Below are 13,717 nucleotides of genomic sequence, written 5' to 3' on the forward strand. Positions count from 1 at the left end.
CCTTCCTCCGCTTGGAGCCTGCTGTCAGTACTAGTAAAACTCACAATTACTTCTCCGCGGCATTACACCATGAAAAGGTTGGGTTTTGGCAATACGATTGTATGTATTCTTAAAATCCATATCAGTACAGACACATTGAACTTTGCAGATGCTTGCCATACTGTGAAGTGTCCATCACTGAAAGATTGGAAAAATCAAGAATCACTGAATATAGTTTTCTCATGGCAGCAAGATAATGGGAAATACTAAAAACATACTTGTAATGCCTTGCTGGTAAGAGATATGAAAGCATTTTCTCAATTCCGGCTATGTGATCCTCACAAAAGTCAGCTCATTTAGCGTGAATGAATCGCTTCAGGATCGTTATTATATTCATGCACATGAACCAGAGTTTTGCAGTTAGAAATGTGCATCGTAATTCATTGCACTCAACCATTAGAGTTCATAATTTCTTTAAAGTCTGCGGTGCAGTTGAACGTGCCTTTGATATTTTTCCTGCATCATTTTCTGGCAGTGACTATGTGAGCTGAAGAATGTGTTGATAAAATAATGAAAACATTCAAAGTATTTGCCTGCTTCTTTTACTTAATCACTTCTCAAAGGATTCCCAGTGTAATACAAACATAGCATTTTGAACCAAGATATGTGCCCTCAACATTACATAGTAACCTCTGCCTTCCATGATCTTATTAGCTGTTCTTTATAAACAAACATATCTTTCCACGAATATGTGTTCAATTTTTCATAAATTACCCAATGACACTCATAAAGGTAAGAGCAATATCAAAGACATCCATTTGAAGTACTATTTTGCTTTATTTTTCTGATTTTTTTAAAACCAGCCACAATGTAAGAGATGGCTTGATCACATATCATTATAGTGACTTCTTATTACATTTTTCTGGAGTCTTTTAAAATACTGGCTTCAAACTTATTGGTATGAGGAACCCATCGTGAGAGACTTGGCCATCAAGTTTTGTTGCTACTGTGGTTATATATCTATTCATCTTGGTAACTGATACTGTAGCCAAATCTATTCAGGATTAAGATTATTTCCTTAATTTTCATTGTTTTAAGTATATGAAGAGCAGTTCCTACGTGTTTGGATACCATAAATAGCTGCACAGAAGTACTTGTTCATGATTTTTGTGGTTTGGACTAGCTTTCCCATCATTGCCAACTTCTGGAGGTGCATCTATCAGCAACCATGCTACATATTTATATAGTATCTTTCGCACACATTTGGATGTAGCTAAATTGTCGGATGTTGAGACTAACCATTTTCATTTGTGCCTTGGGCTGAAGCTGATTTCCAACTTCCAAGAGTTCATAAAAACCATAAGTTAAATCATATGAAGAAGGGGAAACATAATCTGAGCCGAGTAGTTGGATGTGTTGCTCCAAAGTCTATCTTTTCTATATTTATGTTGTCTTTCGATATTATGTAAGTAACTTATTTCTGACTCTGATTCTCTTTAGACTGCGCTGCAGTGCCAAGAGGCATTTCATTTTCACTAATTTTTTCTTCAGCAATTGGTATTTTCTAAAGCAACCTTCCAATACTGAGGTCTGATGAATAGAAGAAACACGATGTTCTTTTTGTGGTATAATCATCATTCTAACTCACCAGAGGCTTAACAGTGTCTCTGAAGGCGTTTTTCAAGACTAGAACACCTTTAAACTGGAAACGTTATATGTGAGAATCAGTCTGGCTCAGCCACAGGTTATATTTTTCTGTAGATTAAATATTTGTGGCAGAAAACACTTTTATATATACTTAGAGCTCTCTTAGCGAAAAACAGATTCGTCGACACCGACTTTTTCGCACTTAGTTGTAGCACTGTCGTTCAGTATTACATGCGACTTCAGCCTGTGTCAACCACAGGTTATATGCCTTAGCATATCATGATAGCGTTCAAGGAGTTTTGGAATGTAAAAGACATTTCCTTATCTAAACAATAGTCTGTCAGTTTGGGAACTCAGCCAAGAAAAGCCAGTATCATACATATTTTGGACCACTAATTTCAGGCACTTATATTTTACCATGGACGGTACTGAAAGTTTTTTGCTATCATATAAATGCACTGATTATCAAAATCTTGTAATTGATATATCATGATGTCCTAACCCAGCGCCTTCTTTCTTTTTTTTGGTACACATACAAAACACTGTTTCTTCTAGTTAGCAGCATGCTCGGTTTCAGAACTTTCTCTAAGTCAGTAGCAGGTGTTGGCTTAATATTCTTATTTGTCGAAAATATGCAATGTTTTTATATCTACGAAACCGTTTCGCTAATTTGTATGGCATAGAAAAAAAGGTTGGCTAAAAATTCGTCTTTTGAAGTCAGTTCATCATTAAGTCGAACAGATTTATGATCATTCCACATTTGAATGGCATTTAATATTGCATTTAATCGCTTCAGTGAGCCAACTTTTGTGCTATTTTAACAAATAACGCACTTTGCATGATCTCAGTGTGTGTAGCCTCGTTCTCTTTCTGCAGACTGAAAAATCTTTTCTGTTATTCATCAGTCCACTTCTAGTTATTATACATATAAATCTAAAATAAAGATAAATATGGATAGTTTTGTTTTCAGTTTGGGTGATTTGTTTGTTTGTTTGTAATTAAGCACAAAACTACACAATGGGCTATCTGTGCTCTGCCCACCACAGGTGTCGAAACCCGGATTCTGGCGTTGTAAGTCCGCAGACATGCCGTTGTGCCACTGGGGGACTAGTTTCGATGATTAAGATATATATATATATTTCATGTAATAGGTTAAAGATGTTCAACACCTATTAATCATATGCTATTACGATGTCCCAAACAACTATTATAACAATAACAAAAACGTGCATAACTAATATACCATTAATCTTATATTGGTACGAAACACACATGTTAGCTGTATGTTTCAGATGTACACTATTTATTTTCAATAGAATACAAAACATAATTAGTATACGTTTTAGTATTATTTAACATACCTCTTCTAAGGTTTCGTGTTTAACTTAAATATTGCATATTTTATAGAATATTAGTATGAATACTCATATAAAACAGTACCTAGGATTCAAGATTCTTTGGACATCCCGTTGACGCTGGGGATTCGAAATTATTGAAAACGAAGGGCGAAGATACATTTTATGTATAAGGCAACACTTCCAACAAATCACTCATCTCGATTCTATCACAACTGAATTTGTCCTTTCTAAAATACTTGTCCACAAAATTGTAGGCGGAGACATCATGTTAAATAATTTTCAAGGTCTTTTCTTGACCTTGGATCCTTAACTATAAGGAGATCAGTACACTGAGAAAACAACAATTACAATGCCCTAGACCACCGGCAATTTTTAATCAACAAAGTATTTGATTGTCATTTTAAATACATAATCATATCATGTCTCTTTTGTTATACCTATTGCAAATCCTTACACTGATTCTTCCACATACTGGGTCCTCCAACCTCTTATTGATTGTAATTAAGCACAAAGCTACACATGGGCTATCTGTGCTCTGCCCATCACTGGTATCGAAACCCGAATTCTAGCGTTGTAAGTCCGCAGTCGTGCCACTGGGAGGCACCTCTTATTGAAGGGATAAGATAACCGTGTGCTAGTTTACCCTTGAAATACCACACGGTAATAAGAATAGGTTGAGTTATACATAGCCTTCAAACTAAGATGAATCTACGATAACAAGAATAGGTTGAGTTATACATAGCCTTCAAACTAAGATGAATCTACGATAACAAGAATAGGTTGAGTTATACATAGCCTTCAAACTAAGACGAATCTACGATAACAAGAATAGGTTGAGTTATACATAGCCTTCAAACTAAGACGAATCTACGATAACAAAAATAGGTTGAGTTATACATAGCCTTCAAACTAAGATGAATCTACGATAACAAGAATAGGTTGAATTATACATAGCCGTCGAACTAAGATGAATCTACGATAACAAGAATAGGTTGAGTTATACATAGCCTTCAAACTAAGATGAATCTACGATAACAAGAATAGGTTGAGTTATACATAGCCTTCAAACTAAGATGAATCTACGATAACAAGAATAGGTTGAGTTATACATAGCCTTCAAACTAAGATGAATCTACGATAACAAGAATAGGTTGAATTATACATAGCCGTCGAACTAAGACGAACCTTTGCCACCTGATAGAGTCAGTAAAAACAAAACATTAATTTCGCTAGTTAAAACTTTGTCATTAAAGTAATTATATTATTCGTCAATTGCGTCTCCATATTTTAATTGTTATTTTGCTGAACAGCAGACTATAATTCGCTAAAATATTTGCGCAAAATCGGCAAGAAAACGACCTACTATGTGAATTAGATCGATATTGCATACATGATGAAGATAGACCTAAACACCTCTCACCTATTAATATGTATATTAGAAATAAGCATTTAATCAGACCACCATACATTAGACTAAAAAACCGACATTAGTTTTAAGCTGCTACGACAGCATTAATAGGATATTTATGTGAAATGCTCTCGAGGAGCAAAGTAAACTAATGAAAATGTGAATACACATATGGAACTGTTCGCCACGTGCAGGACGTTTTGCAACAACGAATGAAGCGAAAATGTATATATTCACATGAATATCACTGTCGTTACATACACGGACATTGTCCTGATATTCACATGAATATTACTGTCGTTACATACACGGACATTGTCCTGATATTCACATGAATATTACTGTCATTACATACACGGACATTGTCCTGATATTCACATGAATATTTGTGAATATCAGGACAATGTCCTTGTATGTAATGACAGTAATATTCATGTGAATATCAGGACAATGTCCATGTATGTAACGACAGTAATATTCATGTGAATATCAGGACAATGTCCATGTATGTAATGACAGTCGAATATTACTGTCATTACATACATGGACATTGTCCTGATATTCACACGAATATTACTGTCATTACATACATGGACATTGTTCTGAAAGGGGTCAGAGTAAGTTCGGCATACTCTCTGACCCTCATGTAGTAATATTAATAATAGTATTCTCCAGAAACCATTACCATCTACAAGGAGGGAGGAAGAGGTCACTAGAACCTGACCCTTCCAGGTCTTCAAGACCTAAACCCCGACAATGTAGCGACAGCGATCCCAGTCGCTGTACTGTTAGCGAGTGAAACGCACCTGACCCTCCCAGTTCTTAAATGGCCAAATCCCAATGCCAAGAGAGAGACTGAGCAGGATTAGCGTCAGTGAAGTGTTAATAACGTACAAAGGTTAACGGTGTATCATACATGGACATGACCCTATGATAGGGGTCGGATGAAGTATTCTGAACAATTCAAACTCCGGCTCTCGTGTAAATACAACATTAACATTTACAAAAGCGAAATATTGTAAACATTTACAAAAATTCATAAAGGAGGGGGGGGGGAGAGGTCAGAGCTGCACCTGACCCCCCAAAGGTCGAGACCGAAAACCGATGATGAACTGAACGAACCCAATCGCAGTGTGTGTGGCCCAATGGAAAATATACGTCCCAACCGCAGTGAAAGGGTTAAATATATTTATTATTGCAAAGAGAAATAAGGGTTTTATGTGTATCTACTTTTTCTAACCGACCAATCACGGCACACTTTATGAGATGATGTTAAGTGATAACTTTCCTTTTTAAGTTACATCTCTTCAAATATTAATTAAATGTCGTGTTCTGTAAGAGACATTACAGTGAATAGACAGTTCGGTGGGTACTTACGCTTGAGGGTGGTTTCTTATAACCAACGGGTAACATGGATGGTGGGTCAACATCTAGCCAATATTATTATCGTAGTTAAACATAACCTCAATTATTGAGTCATTATACTCCGCCACTCTCTGATTGCTTCGTTAACACCTGATTGCATTGTACTTAAAAATTTGTCAACCTGAAAACATTAGGTGTCGCTATGAATTTTAAGTAGATTTCGCCGAAAACAGGGGAGCCTGGCATGACCAGGTGGTTAGGACGCGCGACTCGCAGTCTTCGGGTCACGGGTTCGAATCTCTATCCCAACAAACATGCTCGTCCTTCCAGCCATGGGGGCTATATAATGTGACGGTTGGTAAAAGAGTAGCCCAAGAGTTGGCGGTAGGTGGTGATGACTAGCTTCCTGCCTGCTAGTGTTTCACTCCTAAATTAGGGACGACTAGCGCAGATAGCTCCCGTGTAGCTCTGCACAAAATTCAAACTAAAAGAACGAAGGAGTACTTGGGGTAGTTATCGCCATATTTCAGAATATACTAAGTGATTTACATTAAAAACACGTGTTTTATAATGCTTTTTTAAAATTAATTTTATTGCTTCAACAATTTGATTCTCCATTTTGTATATAAACATCCGGAGAAAGAAAATGGTCTGTGTAAACTCGGTTATATTTACAGTTCAGATTGGACGGTGGAAATCAGTTCTCACGAAAAAGAGTTTATAAAGAAAGGTTCAGGTGTTCGTGAATGAATCGGAAACCGGAATATAACGACTGGATCTGTCGGGATAATGAACTATAAAAGAAGAACTTCACAATTGGTTAAACTTATTATTTATCATAATCGGTGCTGGATCTTCTACTACAGTATTTAATGTACTTCACGGAATTCTCAAGAAATTTATAAGATAAATAAAAAAATTTTGAGAATTCATAAACACTACTTACGCTGCAGTCATATCCTGGAATATGAAGTTATGTGTGAAATATAATTATATAGGTATAACATTTCTGAGGTACCATATGTATATACATATGTATCATATGTGTACAATACATATACCTGTATTGTATGTAAAGAGAAATATATTGATTTATTAGGTATGTACCTTAAAGCACCCCCCCCAGTGGCACAGCGATATGTCTGCGGACTTACAATGCTAGAAACCGGGTTTCGATACCCGTGGTGGGCAGAGCACAGATAGCCCAGTGTGTAGCTTTGTGCTTAAATAGAAACAAACAAAACCAAGAAATTTATCGGACAAATGCAAGTTGTTCAAAACATGAGTTTGAGATTTTATGAACTGAGTTTAAAATGTTGAAAGTCTTATTTTATCTCCCCCCCCCCCTCTGGCATCAATGCATGCTGAATTTTAATAATGTATATTCACACAGCTTAGCGGGAGAAAAGAAAAAGGTCTATTAAGTGTCGCAAATTTTAATAATCTTAAAATAACTTTTAAACGTGATTTGTGATGTAGATTTCTGTCATTAAACCTCAGCAAGAACTCCTAGCTTTTTAATGAACAGTCTTGAATTTCGCCTTTATAATTATATTGGACAATTAGCGTGAATTGAATCCTGAAAGAGGCTCGATCTGATAAGATCAGACGAACTAAATATAGGTTTTCCACTTTGAATAACATATAATTTGGCTTTAATTCTAAACAAACTGCATTTGTCTTTGTGCCAAATTATAGACAGTCACTTTTCGTTCTAATTAAGTTTTCTTGTCAAAGTGTGTACTTTTATTCAAATAACTTAACTGATTTTGCATGACAGCGCAATATAATGTGTGACATTATCCCAAAATGCTAGACTTTTTAACGTATTACTAGTTTTAATAATCAAATGTTCAGTTAAAAAAAGAAATATTTTTGTCGTTCAATTGTGCATTAAAAGGCTAAGAAATCAAAACATGACCTTCAGCTTCATTTATTTGTTTGTTTTTTTTCAACACTAACTAAGCAAAACAAACACTATTCTCTGTGTGTTAGTATTAACATGATTTTTTAGGTATTGCAGTATAAATTGGTTATCAATTATAATTATATCTTTTTACTTGGCCAAGAACCTCAAGGTTGTTTATGTATATATTTAAGTGCGTTTTTCTTCCGTATAAACTGAACTCTTGAAAAAAAAACTCCTTTAACTTAATGATTTGTGACACATCACATTTCAGTTTTTTTTTTGTTTGATGATTCTTTGTTTGAAGAAGCTTATCCACTTTTGGAATATCTGCTGATGGTCACAATAGATACACTCTGCCTTAATTTTGAAATACTGTACATATACTGTTCATTTGAAGAGGGGAGGGGAGGGGAGAGGAGAGAAGCGGGATGGCTTGTGAAATATGTGAAGTTGAAAAAAGTGATTGGATGGTTTATGAAATTCTTGAATTTAAACAATAAAAGAAATGGGGGCCTAATTGGTATATAAATTTAGATGAGGCCAACATGTATAAACCTGAAATATCGGCTCTGCATTTATATATATTATTAACTAAATCTGTTTCATTTTCACTTTGTGTCGTACTGGTGCGAAAGGGAGAAAAAAAGAGAGGGTTAGATATTTTGAGTAGTTTGTTTGTTTGTTTGTAATTAAGCGCAAAGCTACACAGTGGGCTATCTGTGTTCTGCCCGCTACGGGTATCGAAACCCGGTTTATAGCGTTGTCAGTCCGCAGACATACCGCTGTACCACTGGGGGCATTTTGAGTAGTCTTAGGCAACTGTAGAAGTACCGGAGCGGTTTCAAGTGTACTGATAGGTAGGGGGATGGTTTTGGGCCGTCCTGAAAAAAGTGGGATAATATCCCACCCCATTTCAATCACTGAACTTTCAACTGGATTATCTTCTGATCGCATTCTTAGGCAAGGACGTCTCCAGTAGTAGGGGGAGGGGTTTCGGAGGTGCGAATGACCCACATTTTGGACCACAAATAAATATTAACTTCACGAGCCGCCATATATTCTTGAAGGTTCAGCGAAATAAATATATTCAGCACAACCAGAACATATTCAAACAAACTGAGCAACCAATAATCCCAATCACAGTATTAAATATATACAGGAAATTACTATGCAGTTCTACACTGTGCTGACCTGCCAAACGTCGTTCTGTAAGATCGGGTCTGGGACCCGGACAACTAAGTACACTTCGGCAGAAGTGGTATTTATTCACACCTACATACTCTTAGCCAGTTTGATAAGGTACTTAAACTGAAGGATTTAAATGATAGTATGTCTACCTTATATTGTATAATAAGTTGCACAATAGTGACGTGTAATTAAGTAAGCAGTCGATAGTACGGAGCTTATTTTTAAAAGTTGCATTAATATTCATTGCAATATTAACTTCAGTTGTTGTTTTAACGCGCCAGTTTACTTATCCATCTATCAAAGAAAGACGAAACATGATGACTACAGCACTTCGCCCATGGCGTCATCTGGTATTTTAAACAATTCATAAACATGTTCAAATAAACTCGCAAGTGACGTCACATAAAAATATACGTTTTCTTGGATTGTTTGTTTGTTTTAAGTTATGCACAAAGCTACACAATGGTCTGTCTGTACTCTGCCCACCACGGGTATCGAAACCAGGTTTCTAGCGTTGTAAGTCCGCAGACATACCGCTGTGCCACTGGGGACGGAAGAGAACCCTTTTCGTCTTGTTCATAGCAAGGATTATCTTGTTTAATTAAAAGGTTTCCTTGTGTTTGTTAATGTACTTGTCAGAATACATAATATGTTAGGATTTTGAATATGCTAATCAGCAAGTCATGTGAGAACCACAACCAATATAAAGTCTCGGTGGAACGGAATGTATCAGAGCTGCATTTTGATATTGTTTGGCTCTTTATAGGTAATGTTATGTCACTGAAAATTGATTGCTTTTAGGAAGGATATGTAAAAGTCTTTTCTGACTCAAAATATTCATACACTCAAATCATAATGATGTGTTCAGACCGGGGAATTATAATTTCCAAAACTTTCCCTTGTACTTATTGCATTGGAAAATAAATTAATATGATCCACTTGCGAAACCAGGACCATCCAGAAGGGGACTTGCAAGAAGTCACCCTAACTGTGATAAGCTAAGTGCAGCATCTGGTAAGAGTTGAGAATCTACCAAAGGACAATGCCATGTATAAATAAATATACTTATTCGAAATTATAAGATTATATATATTTTTTCTATGCTTTACCAATAGCCTACTTGCTAGATATAATAAGTCATTCTCTCTGATTCAACAGCGCCATCTATTGTTAAACATTTCCTCACAGTATCAGCAGGTAAACCGATCCTTTTCACACAGCTGCTAAATGTGTATATTGTTTGCATAACATGATATACAAATTATTCTTAACATCATAAATACCTGTATTACGTAGTAGTATAATTTATTATAAAAATTAACTTATAAAGTATTTATGTGGTGCTTGTAATGAAAATTTAAATTGGAAAGATAAATCAAATCAATAAGTTACGCAAATCATTTTGGTGGAAAGTCAATAAATACGATTAAAAAATTAAAAGTAAAACAAATTTTGTTCAACTACATCATTACTAACATTACAATTAAGTTTTCTTATTGACGGCAAATGTCCTATAAACCTTTTTAAAGTATTACTGATTACGCTTTAAAACAAAAATCGTAACCAAATTCTGAAGATGCACTATTGCGTAGCTCTGCGCTGAAAACAAATGCTCAGCACTAGATTTGAGAGCTTATAAGGCTAAAAATCGGCTATCAATACAACCGGTGGGCAGTTTTTGATTTGGTTTGGTTTTGAATCTCGCCCAAAGCTACTTGGGAGCTATTTGCTCTAGTCATCCCTAATTTAATAGTGATAGACCAGACGGAAGGAAACTAGTCAACACCACCCACCGTCAACTCTTGAACTACTCTTTTACCAACGAATAGTGGGATTGGCGGTCACTTTATTATATCATAATATTTTTAACAGTTGGAGAAAGAGAATGCAGCCTCGGAGTGGATGAGAAACTAATCATCTGAAACAAATTTCCTAAAGGATTAGCCAGAATAGATTCTGTTTTATTTTTACCACAGAGAAGCTACAGGGCCCATTTTCTGTAAAAGTATTAGACTTGGCATTTTAAAACTATTCAAACAAAAGGCTTTAATAACACTCACCTTAACCTTACAAATTTGTCCACAATGTTCAGCAAACAAAAATACCAATGAAAATGTGCCAAAATTTAAACTGTTTGCTAAGCATATGACTAAGTTTATGAAGTGAAGAAGAAAAAAAAAAGTTTCCTCGGTAGGGTCCTATCACAAAACAATTGCCACTAATGACAAACCGCGAATACTAATGCATATAAGAGAACGAGACAGACACTTCTTCACAGGCTGATGGGTTATATGCGCTTAAGAAGATCCTAATCAAGGAGAAGAAAAAATGTGTGATTGGGGCCATAATTGCTTGTGGAGGTAGCTATAAAATAAATAATTATTCAAGATAAAAAAAAATGCTAAAAAGAATATGGTCCATAGAGAAACATTTCCAGGGTGATTGAAGCACCATATCCCAGTTTGAGACGACTTTCCATAACCATGTCAAAAATCACAAAACAACTAGTTATAAAAAGAGGCATTTGTGGAAAGGCCAAGGTAAATGGTCATCCACCCAATAGGCCAAAAAGAGACACATCTAGTCGAACTATTAGTAGAAAATTCAGAGAAGCCCAAAAGAAAAAAAATCAAAACAGTGTAGTTATCAGGTTATCTTTCCTTATTTAGAGGCACACACGAAGATGATTTAAGTCATCTCCTCCAAATGTCCGGGCTCAATATAGTGTTAAATGGCTAGATAGAACCCTAAGTAAAAAAAATAAAGTTTATATTGAGATGTTCTAGGTGCGATTAGTACTTAGAACCAAAGCAGTTGTACTCTTGGACATCCACCACCCTAAACCTGAAGTAGGTATTTGGTGAAGCAGAAAACTAAGTAATTTAACATACGGAATAAAGAAGTTAATAATTCTGAAGAAGCTGAGAAAAGCTAAACAATGTATGCTGATTTCTTCGGTATCAGTTTCAGCTCAAAAGATAAAGCAGATATTTTCATTGATAATGACTTCTACAGCTAATGACCTAATGACTCTTTTTTACAACAATACAAAGAGCTCTGGAGTGTTGGTCTGTAACAATGGCTAGAAGGTACGAGATAATCATAAGACCTCATAATAACTTGTTCAGAAAGGTATTTGCTGAATAGTTTAAGTAAAAGGGAGCGAAGATCAACTATTTAAACTTAAAAAAATACCAAAACAAAAGGTTCTGACAACTTCAGATTATCTTAGTTTCCTTAATAATAACAAAACCAAACTTAAGGTAACATAAGTCAGATAACTTCCGTAAGGTACACCTGGATACTATCAAAATGGTTATTTAACTTTATCATTCTATGATATTGATTAATTTTATGTTTTTCCTTGTTACGGCATTCAGAGTAAAAAAATACTGACCAAAAAATATTAAATGAAATCTGTTATGTATTACAGTTTCGAAAGGTCTGAAACCGAGCTAAATGATACTTTAAATTTAATATTTAAATTGTACTTTGGATTTAGCAGATAAGTAAAAGCCGATATATAGTCAGTTTATGATATTTGACAAAAAGATTGATACAAACAGTTTTCTTTTTTAACACAAATATGTTTTAATATACAAACAACAATACAATTTACAATAACAGTTTTTACACGCAATGATTTATATACAAAAGTTTTACAAACTTACATGCAATACAAAGTTTTATTTCTAGTCTGGAACTTCTTCGATATCTTATCGAGAGTTCACGATGAGCGAGTTGATTACGAGTTGACGTAAGTATAATTCACTTAACAGGGAGCTAGCTAGCTTTGTATTTCGTTATTTACCAGCCACACACGCCGAGTTTTTCACTGTGACGTTATGTAAAGTTTCGTAAAAATACTAATGTCCTATGAGAATCCACTGAAGTTAAATGAGTTGTAATAATTGAACTTTGTAAATGCTCTTAGTCAAATATCTGAAGTTTTCCGATTGATAAGCGTTATAACAATCACAATTACAGCTTTCAAAGTGTATAGCACACTGACTATAGCAAACTAATAATAGATACTTTTTTGGCGCGTCGCGTTGGTTATAGTTATAGACGTGTGAAGGCCTTTCTAGAAAATTCAGATTACCTAACAATACAAAGCTACATCTAAGCGTTTATGTAGGTACATATATTGTTGATTCTTACTCTCGAGAATCTTCTACAACTTTAGAGAATAGGCGGAAGTTTTGCCATACATATTTAACACTTTTAGCCATGCTATTTTCTAAATATAAATTAAATTCAAACAAACATCGATATCAAAACAAATATAGAATAATAAATCCGTCACAAATCTAAAACTTTCTATGTAAAATACATAAGTGACCCAACAGTCATTAATGAGATTAACTGCAATTTTAATGGTGTTTTTAATGACTTATGCGGTATGACTCAAAAATACTTCATTAAAAAACTTGATTTTTTGTGTACAAAAGACTTGTAATGTGTACTAAAGGTACACCAAATTTTGTGAAGATGCACATACTGAACTAAATGTTATTGTATAAATACTTAACGTGTGCAAACGTGTATATGAACTCGTGTAAATTATACCGAGCCCATTGCGAAAGGGCTAAACTTATTTATGGATAAACCCTTTTCATTATGCTATATGACTCATTAGGAGCCCTGTAACCAGCAAAGTCATGGACTCATAAGCAATTTGATGCATAAATAATAAAAATAAATATGAAGCCCAATCTATCCTTTGATTAATTGCTTGTTACTCAGTTATATAGGTCTTGGATAATTACGACCCTCATCAGTAACCCTGGACAAGGGCAAATGATTTTTTGTGTCATTTCATTCCACTCCTAGAGACTGGTGACCGGCATGGCCAGGTGGATA

This window comes from Limulus polyphemus, unplaced genomic scaffold (assembly GCF_000517525.1).
Source record: "Limulus polyphemus unplaced genomic scaffold, Limulus_polyphemus-2.1.2 Scaffold137, whole genome shotgun sequence".
NCBI classification, from domain to species: domain Eukaryota; kingdom Metazoa; phylum Arthropoda; class Merostomata; order Xiphosura; family Limulidae; genus Limulus; species Limulus polyphemus.